We start from the raw sequence: 17,162 nt of genomic DNA, 5'->3' as shown, positions 1-17,162 counted from the left end.
CAACTAGACCAATTACTACCACTACCGAGGACTCGTCTGCCAGCAAATGCCCGGTCCACCGCCACTAGTAAGAGACCGGTTCACCAGCACTAGCAAGGGTCCAGTCCACCATCACTAGCAAGAGATCACTCCACCACTAGCAAGAGTCTGGTCCATCGTTACAAGCAAGGAAAGAAGCAGTCTACCATCACTAGCAAAGAACCGGTCCACCCAAAAAGGCCCGGTCCACCACCTCCACCACGCAAAAGGGGGCCAGGACACGGTGGTCACTTGCCTCCCCCAGCAAGAATCCTGAGTGGGAATTTTTACGTGTAAACTTGGAGCCGAGATTGGCATCGTAAATCAGGAGAAGAATCTTAAGACCAAAACTGTATTAACCGTGACGCTCTTGGTCGAGGTTTGTGGCCAAGGGGTTTGTGGCTACAGGGGTATGTGGCCACAGGGGGTATGTAGTCACAGGGGGTTATGTGGCCACAGGGGGTATGTGGCAACAGGGGGTATGTGGCAACAGGGGGTATGTGGCAACAGGGGGTATGTAGTCACAGGGGGTAGTGGCCACAGGGGGTATGTGGCCACAGGGGGTACGTGGCCATATAGTCAGCGAGGATGGTGTGAGGACTTATTTTACGACAGAGGGAGAGAGAGAATGAGGAAGTTAAAGAGATAAAGGGACGAGAACAAAAACAGAGAAACAAAGAAAAACAAACTAGGAAAATGAAAGAAAGAAAGAAAGAAAGAAAGAAAGAAAGAAAGAAAGAAAGAAAGAAAAAGAAAGAAAGAAAGCAGCGCTGAGAGGAGGAAGGGCCAACGCTTGCAATACCACTCATAAGAGAAGCTTGTAAGTGAGAGCAGATAAAGAGCGGTTTGCTTGAGTGCGATCATAACACACACACACATTGTTCTCGCACCACCACCACTACCAGCAACATCATCACTACTAACACCATCACCACTACCAACATCACCACTACTACTACCACCATCAGCGAGGGCGGCGGCGGCCCCAGTCTAGTCATATGGACGCTAGTGGTCACCATTATTATTTCGTGTTGGTAATTTTGTTAAGCTCTCCTGTTTGTCTCAGTGTAGCGCTAAACGTCTACTGCTGTCTAGTGGCTAACAGAGGAACGTTTGAGTACATCAAGTCACTAAAATAGGAACGTTTAAGAACCCAAGACGTAGACAGAAACGTTCAAAAAGACCAGATCACTAGACAAACGTTTGACAACATCAGGCCACTAAAACAGAAACGTTTCACATCCACCAAAACAGAGCCTCACTGAAGATCATTAAACTCATCTCCCAGTCGTCTGAACTTAAGACTTAAAAAGTCATTTTCAGAAACTCAACACTTGTATTAAACTTACACTTTATCAACGGCACTTAAGAGAAATGGCAGCGAAGGCCCCCAGATATATGTATGAGTGTATGTTTGTCTAATGCATCTTCCCCCCCCCCCCCACCCCGTCTGGGCCCGGGCAAACAATCTCCAGCTTTATTTACATGGCAGTGTTTGCCGCCCCACTTTACCCAGATGGGAACTGCCTCTCAGCGTCTCAAGTTGGAAGTTAGGTTTATCTCTGTTTTAGACCGGGCTCTCCAGTGTAATGGCGCGGAGGTTCTCAAACGTTGCCGTTTAGTGGCGTGGATGTTCTCAAACGTTTCTGATGTTCTCGAGCATTTCTGATGATGTTCTCAAGAGATCCAGGTGAGTGACCCCTTCTATTCTCAACGACTTTTGATGTTCATCTCTCAGCGGCTCCGGTGTTCTCAAGCGATTATCATATTCTCAAATATTTCTTAGATCATTCTGTCCCCTCAAACGTTTCGGCTGAATGGACCGACAAGCCTCAAACGTGTCGACTGAGTGGACTGACACTCAAACGTTTCGGCTGAGTGGACCGACACTCAAACGTTTCGGCTGAGTGGACCGACAAGCCTCAAACGTTTCGGCTGAGTGGACCGACAAGCCTCAAACGTTTCGGCTGAGTGGACGGACAAGCCTCAAACGTTTCGGCTGAGTGGATCGACAAGCCTCAAACGTTTCGGCTGAGTGGACCGACACTCTCAAACAGTGCCGATGTTTTTGAAGAATGCTGGGCTTAGTAAATACTTCTGATGTTCTAAAATACACATGTTTAACACTTTGATGTTTTAAAATGATTCTAACGCCTCTTAAATGTTTATATTTTTCTTTGATGTTGCAAATATTAAGGCAATGTTTATGGTAAAGTGTTCTGTTGTTCCGGCACAAGACTAATGCTCGAAGACGCTCCAGTGTGTCTGCTGAACCTCCCATGTCCAAACATTACCATAATATTTGTGGTAGTTGTTGGCAGCACTACACCCTCCCTGGCAGCACTACCCTCTCTGCCAACACCACTACCCTCCCTGGCAACACCACTATACCCTCCCTGGCAACACCACTATACCCTCCCTGACAACACCAGTATACCCTCCCTGGCAACACATCTATACTCTCCCTGACAACACCAGTATACCCTCCCTGGTGTGGGCTGCGCTAGACGACATATTCATCATTGCCCAACATTACACATGCATGGAAATGTATATTCTTTTCGGAGGAGCTGGGGGGGTTAGTTCCTGCCACCTTCAACATGGTTCTTTGGGGGAGGAGGGGAAAAGGGGTGGTGGTGGAGGGGTGTTGGTGAGGTAGGTGAGGGGTTGGTGGAGGGGTGTTGGTGGAGGGGTGTTGGTGGAGGGGGTGTTGGTGGAGGGGTTGGTGGTGGGTGGTAGGGGTGTTGGTGGAGGAGGGTGTTGGAGGAGGGTGTTGGTGGAGGAGGGTAGGGGTGTTGGTGGAGAGGTTGAGGGAGGGAGGGGTATATGGGAAGAAGAGATAGCTGGAGGCATGTGGGAGGGGGACAGGCCTTTTCAAGGGGGTTATGTGGACGAACTTAAAGATATATAATCATTATATCACATAACGGTATATAAATATGTCCTATATCAAGGGTGTACGATATATCAAGTGCAAAATCCATATCCTGGAATATATCAAAAGCATATCACGCGTTTAGGGATATATCTTTGTAAATCATTTTTCCAGGGATATGTTTTAGTACAGTATCCCCCCCACGATATATTCGGTTGCACTATGCAGTCAAGGATATATCCGAGTATACCAAACAGCCAGAAATATATCGGGTATGTCACAGCGGGCCACGGCGGCTCCCTCCCCATGGAGATATATTTCCTACTGCGATTCACTGAGAGTTTTTACACACGTACAGAGTCACGAGTGTCCATAAATCTGTGGTATGTTTACAACTACTGGCCACAACACACAGTGGCCACAAGACATAGTGGCCACAACACGCAGTGGCAACAAGACATAGTGGCCACAACACACAGTGGCAACAAGACATAGTGGCCACAACATACAGTGGCCACAACACACAGTGGCCACAACAGAGAGAAAGAGAGAAAGAGAGAGAGAGAGAGAAAGAGAGAGAGGCGGGGCAGTGGGTTATGTACCGTCATTCCTCACACTTTGCACACGTCGTGAAGCAATTTCTCTCTTAGGTAGTGATGTCGGGTCAGGTCCTACCCCCTCTACCCCTCCCCCTGCACCCATCCCTCACTCACTCCCTCCCTCTACCCTTCTCTCCCCTCTCCCTCCCTCCACTCACCCCTCTCTCCTTACCTCCTCCCTCTACCCCTTCACCCACCCCTCCCCCTCTCCCCAGCTCTAAATCCCCTCCCGGGACAGTAGGTAACAACATATTGGGTCATAACTCTTCCAGGTCACCATGCAGTTCCTCCTCCAGCAAGTGTGAGGTCATCTTGGGTTACATCAACACGACAAGTTCCATATAATTAACCCCTTAGGTCCCTTCCCTTAACCCCATAGGTCTCTTCCCTTAACCCCTAGGTCCCTTCCCTTAGCCCCTTAGGTCCCTTCCCTTAACTCCTTAGCTACCTTCCCTTAACCCCTTAGCTACCTTCCCTTAACCCCTTAGCTACCTTCTCTTAACCTCTTAGCTATCTTTCCTTAACCCCTTAGCTATCTTCCCTTAACCCCTTAGCTGCCTCCCATTAGCCACATCAACCAAGGTCTTACCAATCGTTGACGAACCCTACAACATAACTCCCACAGTTGACGAGTGTGTGAGTACAGCACCAATAACTCTGCACTTACCTTGTGTTTGTGTGAAGAGGAGGTGGCGGAGTCCCTCAGCGATGACTCGTCCAATGCCGATGTCACCAGCTGGTCCTTTTATGGTGTCTGTGTGTGTCACCATTTGCTGTTTTCATTACTAACAGCGATTTTTTTCCATTTATCATCACTACTAGCTATCATTTTTTTTCCATTTATCATCACTACTAGCTATCATTTTTTTTTCTTTTGATCACTTCGTCTTATCGTTTCTTTGATTTCACCACTTCATAATTTTCATCAATTTTACTTCATTACCACCACTATTTTCTTATTTTCTTCACTGTCATCACTATTGTATAATTGTCTTTAATGTCGTAGTTCTTTCTTATTCCATTATTATTTGTTTCTATCATCACAATCAGTCTTAATATTCCTTTAATTATCTTCACTTTGTCTTCTTTACATCTTGAGGTGAACTGAAACACAAACTACAAGAAACACTACCACACACACACACACTCACACACACACACACACACACCAGCAAAATGTGTGTTAGTAGTACAGCAGCCTACACCAGCGATGTACTCAAGGTGACCTGGAGTACATCACTGACCTAACACCTATACATTATAGAAGACTTAGTCTGTCTCAATACCTGAAGTTAGCACCGAGAGGTTTCCAGTATTGACGGGGCAGGTGTTAGTTCAGTACAGAATAAACAGAAAATTATCTAATATCCTCCCCTAACAAACCAAGTCTTATGGTTCAACAAATCACAAATCAATGGTTTGTAGACCGACAGTAAACTAATTAATAACAAAAAGTAATTTAATTTGAATACCATTAACAAAAAAAAATTAAGATTTCTAAGTGTGATTTAAATTTCGATACTTAAATCACCGAAAAAAACTGTAGCAATAATTTTGGATGTGCAGACTTTAAACCTGCAACACATTGTATTGTGAACTAAGCTTTAAACTTCAAGTCTTTCTACTCACCCCAACCCTTCCTTAGTCGTGGTCGTGAAAGGGTTAGCCTTCTTAAGTCTTGTTTTCATCATTAAAAGTCTTTTTTTTTTTTAATATCAGAGCTTTTTATTATCGTTTGTCGTTGTGTTGGTTTTATAACGTCACTATTTGTCTCATTTGTCAATATTTGCAGCTCTTTTATTTTTTTTTCACATTAACGCTTACTTTTTCTTTCGCATTATCAATTTTTTTTCTTTCACTTTACCACTTTAGTTTTTTTTTACTTTATCACTTTAGTCTTTTTTCACATTATCACTTTAGTCTTTTTTCACATTATCACTTTGGTCTTTTTTCACATTATCACTTTAGTCTTTTTTCACTTTATCACTTTAGTCTTTTTTCACATTATCACTTTAGTCTTTTTTCACTTTATCACTTTAGTCTTTTTTCACTTTAGTCTTTTTTCACTTTAGTCTTTTTTCACATTATCACTTTAGTCTTTTTTCACATTATCACTTTAGTCTTTTTTCACTTTATCACTTTAGTCTTTTTTCACATTATCACTTTAGTCTTTTTTCACTTTATCACTTTAGTCTTTTTTCACTTTATCACTTTAGTCTTTTTTCACATTATCACTTTAGTCTTTTTCACTTTATCACTTTAGTCTTTTTTCACTTTATCACTTTAGTCTTTTTTCACTTTGTCACTTTAGTCTTTTTTCACTTTATCACTTTAGTCTTTTTTCACTTTATCACTTTAGTCTTTTTTTCACATTATCACTTTAGTCTTATCTTCTTCCACATTATCAGTCTTTTTTCCTCCACGTTATCACTTATTCTTTTTCTTCATATCACCTTTTTTCCTCTCGTGTCGTCACTGTCAGTCTAATTCCTCACCTCTCTGGACACCTTGGCACAGTACTAATACTTTACTGTACTGGCGGGTGCTGGTCTTCAGTCTGGCTACTTGGGCTGGCAAGGACTGCTCTCCCTGTACAAAAAAGGAAAAAGAATGTTCGATGAAGGATGTGTGTGTGTCCTGAAAAAATCCAATTAACTTGTCTAGTAATAAATATATCATTATAATCTTTCAATATTCCAAATAGTAAAGGACTTGTGAACAAATACATTATCAACATTATTCTGGTACCATCACCGCTACCACCACCACCACTATCACCACCACCAGGTCCGCACACCCTCCATTGTAGCCTGTTGGCCTGGGTCATAACCTCGTTTGTTCCAAAATAATCCAATATAACCTTAAAAAGACCAAAATAATCCAATATAACCTTAAAAAGACCAAAATAACCCAATTTCACCTGGAATATAACAAAAAACACAAAACACTTCCGTTATTTAATAAGAATAATCACTATCAAATTACAATCACGTCTGAGGAATTAAAATAAATTACTTTCCACATTTAACTCTGCCTACAAATGAAGAGAGAAAAAATCCACTTCTCAGGTTTAGTATTCCGTGCGGGGGGTGAGGAGGGGGAATGGGGTGAGAGGGGGGGAGGAGGGGGAATACCATGGAATTAAATTAGTCTCCGTACGTCAACACAAAATCCGGAGAGAGAGAGAGAGAGAGAGAGAGAGAGCAGGCCAGCCAGCTATTTTGACTTCATTATTCTTCCCTCTACCACGAGATAAGATAACAAATCAACTTGTTATCTTTCGTGTGATTTTGGTTCATAATCTTCACTGGTCACTTAAAATACTGGACTAACTGGACACTACGCCCTAAACTCAGATTCCTCCCGTAATCTACTCCCTAATGACAGATTCTACCCTTAATCTACTCCCTAATGAGAGATTCTACCCCCAATGCACGCCTCAAAGTCAGGTGCCGCCCTAAAGTCAGATTCCGCCCCTAATCAAGGCCAAACTGGGTGAAGCGGCCAGTGACCCCCAGGTAAGCTCCTCCAAGACAAATTGAACCATTGTTGGCAACTGTGGGAGGTCGAACAAGGTCATCATTTGTATTGGCTGCTTGAGGCTGCCACTCCATCAAACATGAGAGAGAGAGACAGTAACAAAGAGACAGACAAAGAGACAGACAGATAGAGAAGGAGATAGATATAGAAAGACAGTCAGACAAACAGACAAGAGGCAAACAGATAGATAATGAAAAACAGAAATAGAGAAAGACAGGCAATAAAACAGACACAGAGAAAGACAGGCAATAAAACAGACACAGGCAGAAACAAAGATAGACAGTGAAACAGAGACAGACAAAGAAAAAACAGACAGGCAGAGAAGCAGACACAGAGATAGAGAAGACAGACAGACAGTGAAACAGACAGACAGTGAAACAGACAGACAGACAGACAGTGAAACAGACAGACAGTGAAACAGACAGACAGACAGACAGTGAAACAGACAGACAGTGAAACAGACAGACAGTGAAACAAACAGACAGTGAAACAGACAGACAGACAGTGAAACAGACAGACAGACAGACAGACAGTGAAACAAACAGACAGACAGTGAAACAGACAGACAGACAGTGAAACAGACAGACAGACAAACAGACAGACAGGATGAAACACTGAAAGACAAGAAAATGAGAGAGAGAGACAGGCAGAAGGTATGGCGGGTGTATGTCCAGCTTCTCACAACATACACACAGTATACAGTAAACTCCACACGTACAAGAAAACCCGTAAATAAGAACAAGAGCGACGTAAAGGAGAGAAAAATAGAGATAAGGTTATAATGATCTATCTATTTTCTTCCTCCCTCCTTCCCTCTCTTCTTCCTCCCTCCTTCCCTCTCTTCTTCCCTCCCTCCTTCCCTCCCCTTTCGCATCTCACTTCCACCGTAAAGTTAGGTACCCATTCACAACTGGGTAAAATGGATTTGGAGAGAGAGAGCGCGAAAGAGAGAGAACTAGAAATAAAGCGAGAGGAAGAGAAAGCGAGAGAAAGAGAGATAAACACTCCGTCTGGGTCATTTCTCAGTAGGAAGGAAACACCATGTGAAAACTGGGCCAAGGACGAGTCGGTCTGCTCCAAGCTGTGATGGTCTCTGGTCTGGTACAAGAACACCAAAGTTAGTCTCCAGACGACACCATTCCACCACTAAATTGACGAGACTGACCTGCTGTAACCAAAGAGAAACTGACCTTGTGGCTGACCATCTCCCTGACCATCTGCGCTAACTACATCAAGAGCCTCGGAACGCACAACATCAATCACTAGCACTTAGGGAGGATACAGTAGGTGACTGTATCCACATTTCCCTGTACCAGAAAGGTATACTCGTGTGTACTGCACTGCGGCTGTATCAACCTGAGGTATGTTATGGCAGGTTACATTTGTCGCCGAGGAAACCCCAGATAATGTTGATCACTTGGCAGCATACAGTAATGTCTGGGTCTGGCGTGAGGGTGAATGGTTATCTTAGGAAAGAAAATTATCACTGTGATGACGATAAAAACGCATAATTTTATAAGTAAAACAAAAAATAAACCAAAAACCTGAAGACAAACCAGACGATCAAACATACAAGATAACCTAAACCACATACAGGACACAGGTTTAAACACCTATGAGACATCCACAGCTCTTCTGGATACCTCGTCTCACATCCACTTTTAACTTAGACTCGTGAACAAGGCAGAGGAGCAGGCAGGATGAGCCGTCAGTTACTCGCGCGTGAAAAAAATTGGGGACAAAGTTGGTGTGGTAATACAAACATTCACACGCCTTCACCATGAGAACCTCTGAGGTGGTGTGTGTGTGTGTGTGTGTGTGTGTGTGTGTGTGTGTGTGTGTGTGTGTGTGTGTGTGTACATTGGTTGAGACATCATATACTTATACCTGGGAGACGATGAGGTCAAGAGTTCACAACACACAAGAGGATAATGTAAGAGACAGAGAGATACAGACAATACCAAGAGACAGATAGGGAAGATAAGGAAAGGTGGAATAAGAGTAACGTAAGAAAAGTATGGATGGAGAGAGAGAGAGTACGGAACAGGAGGAAGAAGAGGAGAAGAGCGAAAGAGGAACAGGAGGAAGAAGAGGAGAAGAGCGAAAGAGGAACAGGAGGAAGAAGAGGAGAAGAGCGAAAGAGGAACAGGAGGAAGAAGAGGAGCAGGAGGAAGAGAAGAGAAGGAGGAGGAGGAGGAGGATGTTGTGAAGGAGACTGATGGAGGAAGGTCGTCAAGACAGGAGATGATTCGGAGGAGGCGAGTGGCAGTGAGGTGGGGGGGGGGAGTAGGTAATGTGAGGGGAGAATGGGGAAGTGAGGGGGGAGGATGTGATGGAATGTGGAGAGGTAGGCAAAGGGGTGACGAGAGAGAGAAAGAGGAGGAGGAATAGGGAGAAGATGGGAAGGAGAGGAGAAAAAAGGTGTAACAGGGAACGTAACTATCGACAGACAAAATAGGAACAGACATTATGAGAGAGAGAGAGAGAGAGAGAAATATTGAGGGTGAATTTAATGTTAGGTTAATAAAGCAGACACGATTGTCCCCTTTTTCCTCAGGGTGACAAGAGTATCGTGTAATGAGATTCTACACCCGGAGAACCTTCACAATACCACCTGGAGGACGACCTGGAGGACGACCTGGATGATGACCTGAAGGAAGACTTGGATGATGACCTGAAGGACCTGGATATTAACCTGCAGGACGACCAGAAGGTGAAATTAGCACTGAACCTGGAGGATAACCCGGCTATTGACTTGGATGAAGGAAGGGCAAATGACCATGTAGAGGACTTCTGCAGGAGTCTGTCGAAGTACTTGAAGAAGGACCTCAAAGATTACACAGGAAAAACTAAAGTAGGAATTCCCGGCACAAGAACACAAGGAGAAGAATCCTACAGAAGCCGGAGGACCTCGAAGGAAGGCCGGCGGCAGTGGTCACCCCCCGGCAGGTGTTGTCACTGGAGACGACAACTTGTGGACAACAATAATAATTAACTTCACAAGTCTTGGTGTTGCCCGGTCAGGTAAAAGTCAAGGAGGTCGGCCAGGATATTATTATTATTGATATTGACAATGTGTGTGTATTAAGCTAGTAATGTGTGTGTGTGTGTATATGTGTGTGTGTGTGTGTGTGTGTGTGTGCGCATATATGTGGGCTATTTGTTTGTTTTTATTTTGTTCTTCTGGAGTTGTATACACCAGTAGTAAACACTTAGGCGTGTTCAAACCAGACCTGTGAAATTTGATTTGCGTGAATCAGTGTCAAATTAATTCCACTTAACAGGAGGGCGACGGACGACGCGTTATTGGCTCACCGCCAGTCTCCCCGTCTCCCCTTCTACATCCTCCCAAACAGTCCCCCTCACCTCTGCCTCCCCAGCTCCACACCCCCCACTCCGCACTTTGATCCAGCCTAATTAGCCACAATTTTTTACCAATGCTGACATAAAGTGAGATCCTAATATCATTTGCATACTTCTTACATAGTACACGCTATTAAACTACGCAAAAAACAAAAACATTCTACATCGTTGGCTCGCTCTCTCTCTCTCTCTCTCTCTCTCTCTCTCTCTCTCTCTCTCTCGTGTGTTCAATGACCATTACCTGTAGCTTCAGTGCTTATGACTTGTGACTTATAAAGAGTGGAATCAGCCAGCACCCGTGACCTCTGACTTAATCGGATGAGGCTTTGGGAACAATTGTTGATAAAACAACGACAGGTTTCAGATTGTGGGTGGCAGGCAGGTGTGGGCGGCGACGGAGTGTGGGCCCTTCCAGGCAAGGTGGGCCAGGTGTGGGCAGCAGGAGGGCGGGTGTGGGCGGCAGGCAGGTGTGGGTGCTGTGGCAGGCGGGTGGGCAGATTGTGGGCGGCAGGCCGGGCAGGTGTGGGCAGCAGGAGGCAGGTGTGGGCGGCTTGGGAGGCGGAGTGTAAGCGACAGCAGCTGCTCTTTCCTATGAGCTGATATTATTTACCTGGTGCGACGTTCAATAGACTACCTGAGGTGACAGTTCTGTTTGCCTCACTCTTCTTACTCACCAGGAGGAGGAGAGGGAGAGAGAAGAAGGAGAAGGAAGAGAGGGGTGAAAGGAGGACGGAGAGAGGAGAAAGAGGAGGACGGAGAGAGGAGAAGGAAGAGGGGAAGAGGACGGAAAGAAGAGGGAAAGAAAAGAAAGAGGAAACTGTTGAGTAGTAGAAATGGTGAAAGAGGGAAAAAAGAAGATGAAAAATATGGAGGAGAGACAGAGAAGGAGAAAAAGATAAAAAGATACACAGAGGGACGGAAATATAAAAATATAAAAGACGAAAAGGGGAGGAGAGTTCACTCCTGAAAGTAATGTCTTGGGTCAACAGAGAAAGGGACACCAGAACGACACCACCACCACCACCACCACCTCTACCATCATCACCACCACCTCTAGCACCACCACCACCACCACCACCATCCCCACCACCATACTGTGACCTTCGCCCCGTGGTTCCTCCTGTATAAACACTCGTAAGTCAAGGGAATGAACGAGCTAGGTATCACGATGGATTGAGACTTAAGAGAACGAGCGGACGGAAGGAGGGACGGGAAGGAGGGACGGAAGGAGGGACGGAAGGAGGGACGGTAGAGTTGTCCCCCTCCCCGGATCCTGCCACCATACTACTGTGATTATTACCCAAACACTGTCACACGATAACTTGGACGACAATACTGAGAATCATTTCTTATTGGTGTGTGTGTGTATGTGTGTGTGTGTGTGTGTGTGTGTGTGTGTGTGTGTGAAAGATGAACCACTAGCACAGGCCCAACAACTACGAAACAACAGACAAACACAGCGACAACAACATACCCAAGAACCTCCCCAAATAACAGAGAGAGAAAGTGTACAAGAGTTAAAGTGGAGGCCAAAGAGGAGATTGGGTGAAACGCGTCATAATTCGTCCCAGATTCTTGGATAAAGGCTTTGGCACTGGAGACCGAAATCTATTCCAGAAGTTTCACAATAAGGCGACCCAAAATAACCTTTAACCTCGTGGTCCTCGTGTCTGGGTGACGTGAGCCTGACCTGACCTGACCTGACCTGACCTGACCTAACCTAACCTGGTGGTCCTCGTGTCTAGCTGACGTGTATCTAACTAGTCCCTCGTGTCTAGCTGACGTGTATCTAAAAATTTAATCACATATTTAAATGAAGAGCGGGGGGCAGCGACCCTTCCAGAGTGCTACTGTGACTCCGAGGAACCGAAAGTGTGGTGAGAAACTGGTTAAAGAAACGTGTTGGTAAAATCTACGATCTCTTTGAAATATTTTAGATAAGATGATTTTTGTGTTGTTATTTTCCGTCGTTTTTATCTTCCACCAATCACAATCTAAACAAAAGGTTATGACCCAATGAAAACCTTATCAGAAAACTTAACAGATATAACCGCTGGCCAATCAGAGCTCTTAAAACAACAAACACATCAAATTAAGTAACTTACAGCAGTGATTTTTCCTCCAGTTATACACTAAACAAATTGAGAAAAGTGAAACATTCTGAGCCAAATAAGACGCCCTGGCCAGACAGCGTCAATGGCCCGTACAAGACGAACTACCTATCAATAAGTTCCGTAACTTGTGGCGTGTTAAACAGTGGCGTAATTTACTGTACACTATAGTGGAACTAATGGTGACATCAATAATGGAGTTCTCAAAGTTAACATCATTAATGGATTTCTCAAGTTTATATCTTTATGAAAATGACAGATGAGGTTAGTATAAACACGTATTGTAGTCTTAATATGAGGAGAAAAACAAATACTTCCAAACAAGACGATGAATAAGAACAAAAAATATCAACTTACTGTTTGTATTTTATTTACTAACCTGGAACAATAGAACAGGAACAAATATAATCTACACATTAAACGACATGCCTCCATACTAAATCATCTTTAACAATCGCCAAATGTGAAAAATTAAAAATTAAAATATAAAAAAACTCCGAAGAAATCAAACACTGTGGCCCACCCCACCCACCACCGCCTTGAGTGAGCACCAAACAACACCCCAAACACCTTATATCGGTCAATCTCTCCCAATTCCGATATCACAACTTTTTATACGGCCCACATCCGCCACCTGCTGACAAACAAAACTTTTTTTCCTTGCCACTCAAAGCTAAACTCCTCGTCGTGAGCTGAATTTCTGACGATATTTGACCTCCTTTCGACCGTGGCCTCACCTCACCTCAACTGAACTTAGTCTATATGAAATAACCTGAGTTTAAAAATACCAGAAAACGAAGAAACTAATCTAACCTTATTTTACTGATGATAGAACCGTCGTAATATCAAATAATAAAACGAAACATCAACTTTGTAATATATTATTCTACTTCACCTCACCTGTGTTACCTGGTGTGACCTATGACCTGTAAATTAACAACCCACCACCTCACAGTTTATGTATGAATGGCCTCTCCTTCCTACCCTCAAGACCTCACACCTATAATAACACTTTCTTCCCCCCATCTCTACCACCTGATCCAACCTCAATAAACACCGATTAAATAAACAACCCACCTCATAATTCCATCATTTATAAACCTCACAACCTCATTTAGCCTCATAACCCACTGAGTCTTATCTCCTTTCTGCCGCCAAGTCCTCAAAACCGTCTTATAATAACTAACGCTTCCTTCCCTCCTCCCAACTGTGCCAGTCGATGACATTGATTCAACGTAAAAAACGAGCATTTCCTGTAACCTTGAATACAACCCGTCATCCCTCTCCATTCCTCCCTTCATTCCTTCCTTCCTTCCTTCTTTCCTTCCCTCCTTTCTTCATCCCTCCCTTCCTTCCGTCCTTCCGATAAAACCCGCCATCCCTCTGCCTGCCTGCCTGCCTGCCTGCCTGCCTTCTTTCCTTCCCTTCCTTCCTTCCTTTTTCCTTGGATATAACCCGCCATCCCTCTTCATATGACCCATGATCGCTCTCCCTCTCTTCCTTCCTCCCTCCCTCCCTCGCCCACGTCTATTGTTCCCTTCCTTCCTTCCTTCCCTCCCACGTCTATTGTCTCTTCCTTCTTCCCTCTCCTGCCCACGCGTCTATTGTTCCTTCTTTCCTTCCCTCGCCCACGCTCCGCTGGGCTCAAAGCGACACCCCCCAGAAGGACTTCACGGGAGTAGATCGATAGGAAGTCTGACTCCTTTGTAATGAACACTCCAGGGGTGAGTCTGGCTACCAGGAGGAGAGGACGGTGGGGGGGATGAGGGGAGATAGTGATGGAGGGGAGAGGGGATGGAGGGGAGAGGAGATGGAGGGAGACAGGATGGAGGGGAGGGGAGATGGTGATGGAGGAGATGGTGATGGAGGAGATGGTGATGGAGGGGCAGGGGAAGATGGTGATGGAGGGGGAGATGGTGATGGAGGGGAGATAATGATGGGGGGAGATGGTGATGAGGGGGAGATGGTGATGAAGGGGGAGATAGATGGAGGGGGAGATACGATGGAGGGGGAGATGATGATGGAGGGAAAGGGAGATGGTGATGGAAGGAGATAATGATGAGGGGAGATGATGATGGAGGGGGAAGGGGACATGGTAATGGAAGGGGAGATAATGATGGAGGGGGAGATGATGATGGAGGAGGGAAGGGGAGATGGAAGAAGGAACAGCATGAAGAAGAGACGCAGAGGGAGATGATAACGAAGGAGGAGTCGGTGAAAACACTGAAGAAAACCGTGATTATGGCGGTGGTGGCGGTGGTAGAAGCTTAAAACAAACGTCCAATTTAAAAATATAAAAACTGGGAAGAAAAGGATCGAGTTAATGATCTTTTCCCAAGTTAATTCCCAAGTTTTTTAAGTTGATTCTCTCTCATTTTGCATTTATCAAGTTTCCTCGGGGAGTTACTGATTGTCCACAGCCCTGTTAGAGGAGGGGAGGAGAGAGGAGAGGAGGAGAGGGGTGGAGGGGGAGGGGAGGGAAGTATGGGAGGGAAGAATGGGGAGGGGAGGGGAGGGGAGGTGAGCGGTAAGACTACGGACTCTCCCAACACAGTCTGAAGGTCAGAGGTAGAGGAGGCTTGGAGATAAAGGAGTGGGTGGGTGGGTGGGTAGGTAGAGAGGAGCGGTCAACTGCAGATACAGTGTGAAAAGCGAAATTAATTCCCCCGGCGGCGTGATAAAACTCTCTGCCTTTTATCTCTTTGACGCTCAGGCTTATGAACCTCCGTCTCGCTGCCTTTCCACCAACTTTATAATTTCCCATTTGAAATTTCTGCCTCAACTTTAAATTGTAATAGAAACTCTGGTCTCTCGCGTCCGACAATCTCCAACCTTCTTTTATCTTGGAAATTTTATGATAATATCGGCGACGGAGCGAGACGGGGTACTGTAGCCATCACCCTTTTCTTCTTCAGCGCTTGTTTGTTTGTCTGTCTGTCTGTCTGTTCTCCCGGGGGGAACATTCAGGCGTGAGGGTGGGAAGAATAGGGTGAGGGTGGGAAGAATGGGGTGAGGAAGGGAGGGTGGGAAGGGTGAGGAAGGGAGAGGGTGGAGGGGAGAGGAGGTGAAGGGAGAGGTGAGGGAGGAGAAGGTGAGAAGGGAGAGGGGTGGAGGAGAGGAGTATAAGAGGAAGGGAGGGGCAGGGGAGAGGAGAAGGTGGGAGGAAGGGGAGAGGGTGGAGGGGAGAGGAGAAGGAGGAAGGGAGAGGGCGGAGGGGAGAGGAGGAAGGGTGGAGGAAGGGAGAGGGGGAGGGAAGAGGAGAAGGGTGAGGAAGGGTAGGTGGAGGGGGAAGAGGAGGAAGGTGGGGAGGCGAGAGGTGGGAGGGGAGAGGAAGGTGAGGAAGGGAGAGGGTAGGGAGAGTGAGAAGGGTGAGGAAGGGAGAGGGTGGAGGGGAGAGTGAGAAGGGTGAGGAAGGGAGGGTGGGAAGGGTGAGGAAGGGAGAGGGTGGAGGGGAGAGTGAGAGGGGTGATATCGGAGAGCGGACTTTCAAGTATTAGGGATCAAGTCCTCTCAGAGGATTTTTATAATTATTGCAAAAACAGAAGACTTCTTCCTCACCAACACTTATAAGAGGTCCTCTGCCAGGCTCCTCCAACCCTCCCTCCCTCATTCACCACTTTCTCTCACACCATTCCTCACCACCACCCCTACTATTACCACTACCATCGTCCCGGAGAGCGGACTTTCAAGTATTAGGGATCAAGTCCTCTCAGAGGATTTTTATAATTATTGCAAAAACAGAAGACTTCTTCCTTACCAACACTTATAAGAGGTCCTCTGCCAGGCTCCTCCAACCCTCCCTCCCTCATTCACCACTTTCTCTCACACCATTCCTCACCACCACCCCTACTATTACCACATACCATCGTCCCCACCACCACCACTACTACCACCATCACCAACCTCTCAGCAGTGTTTGCATGGAGTCAACAGTGGGAGAGAGAGCGGGGTAATCAAGCAGTTTGTGTAGCCGCTTCTGGAGGTCCCGCAACCTGGGTCCAGCCGGGCTCTCCTCCTCCCCCTTCTGGCTTACAACACACCAAAAAGAGACACAAAAACACAGACAAACACAAAAACACTTACTTGCTTATGGTTGTCCGTCGTAGTCGACGACGACTGCTTCATTATAATTCGATGATGATGAGTGATGAACTAGGGATGTTGACGGCGGCAGCACTGTGGAGTCCGATCTTTGACCCGCAGACTATCATACTCTGGGCAGGACAGCTCCGGGTTACAGTCACTCGAAGTCTGCCTGAGGTGGGTCACCCAACTACGGCTTCGTGTAGGTTGAACTCCCCTCCCAGAGTTTTATGTCCTCTCGGACTAATGCACAAGGCAATGTGCAGTGGTTGGTAGGCGTCAGGGCGCGGGCCTATACGCCGTACCTCTGGGGCCCACTGCTGCTCCGAGATCCCCCACAGATTTGGCTTGGGGTCGCAAGACACCCAATTACCGCATGTTACCACGAGGAGGCACTGGAGGGGTCTTGGTGATGGAGAGGCTGTGTACCGGCAAGGGAGAGACTTACGCACTCGGCTCTCCCCTTTCACCACAAGGGCTAGCCGGCGGCAGTAGCTGGAAGCATAAGAGTAGCAAACAAGAGCTGCGTCTTATTACTAACGTAACGCTACCGCACTAGACGCATCACACCAC

This window comes from Homarus americanus, unplaced genomic scaffold (assembly GCF_018991925.1).
Source record: "Homarus americanus isolate GMGI-L3 unplaced genomic scaffold, GMGI_Hamer_2.0 scaffold850, whole genome shotgun sequence".
Lineage (NCBI taxonomy): Eukaryota > Metazoa > Arthropoda > Malacostraca > Decapoda > Nephropidae > Homarus > Homarus americanus.
The sequence above is the reverse complement of the archived record's forward strand: the minus strand, read 5'-3'. Positions refer to the sequence as shown.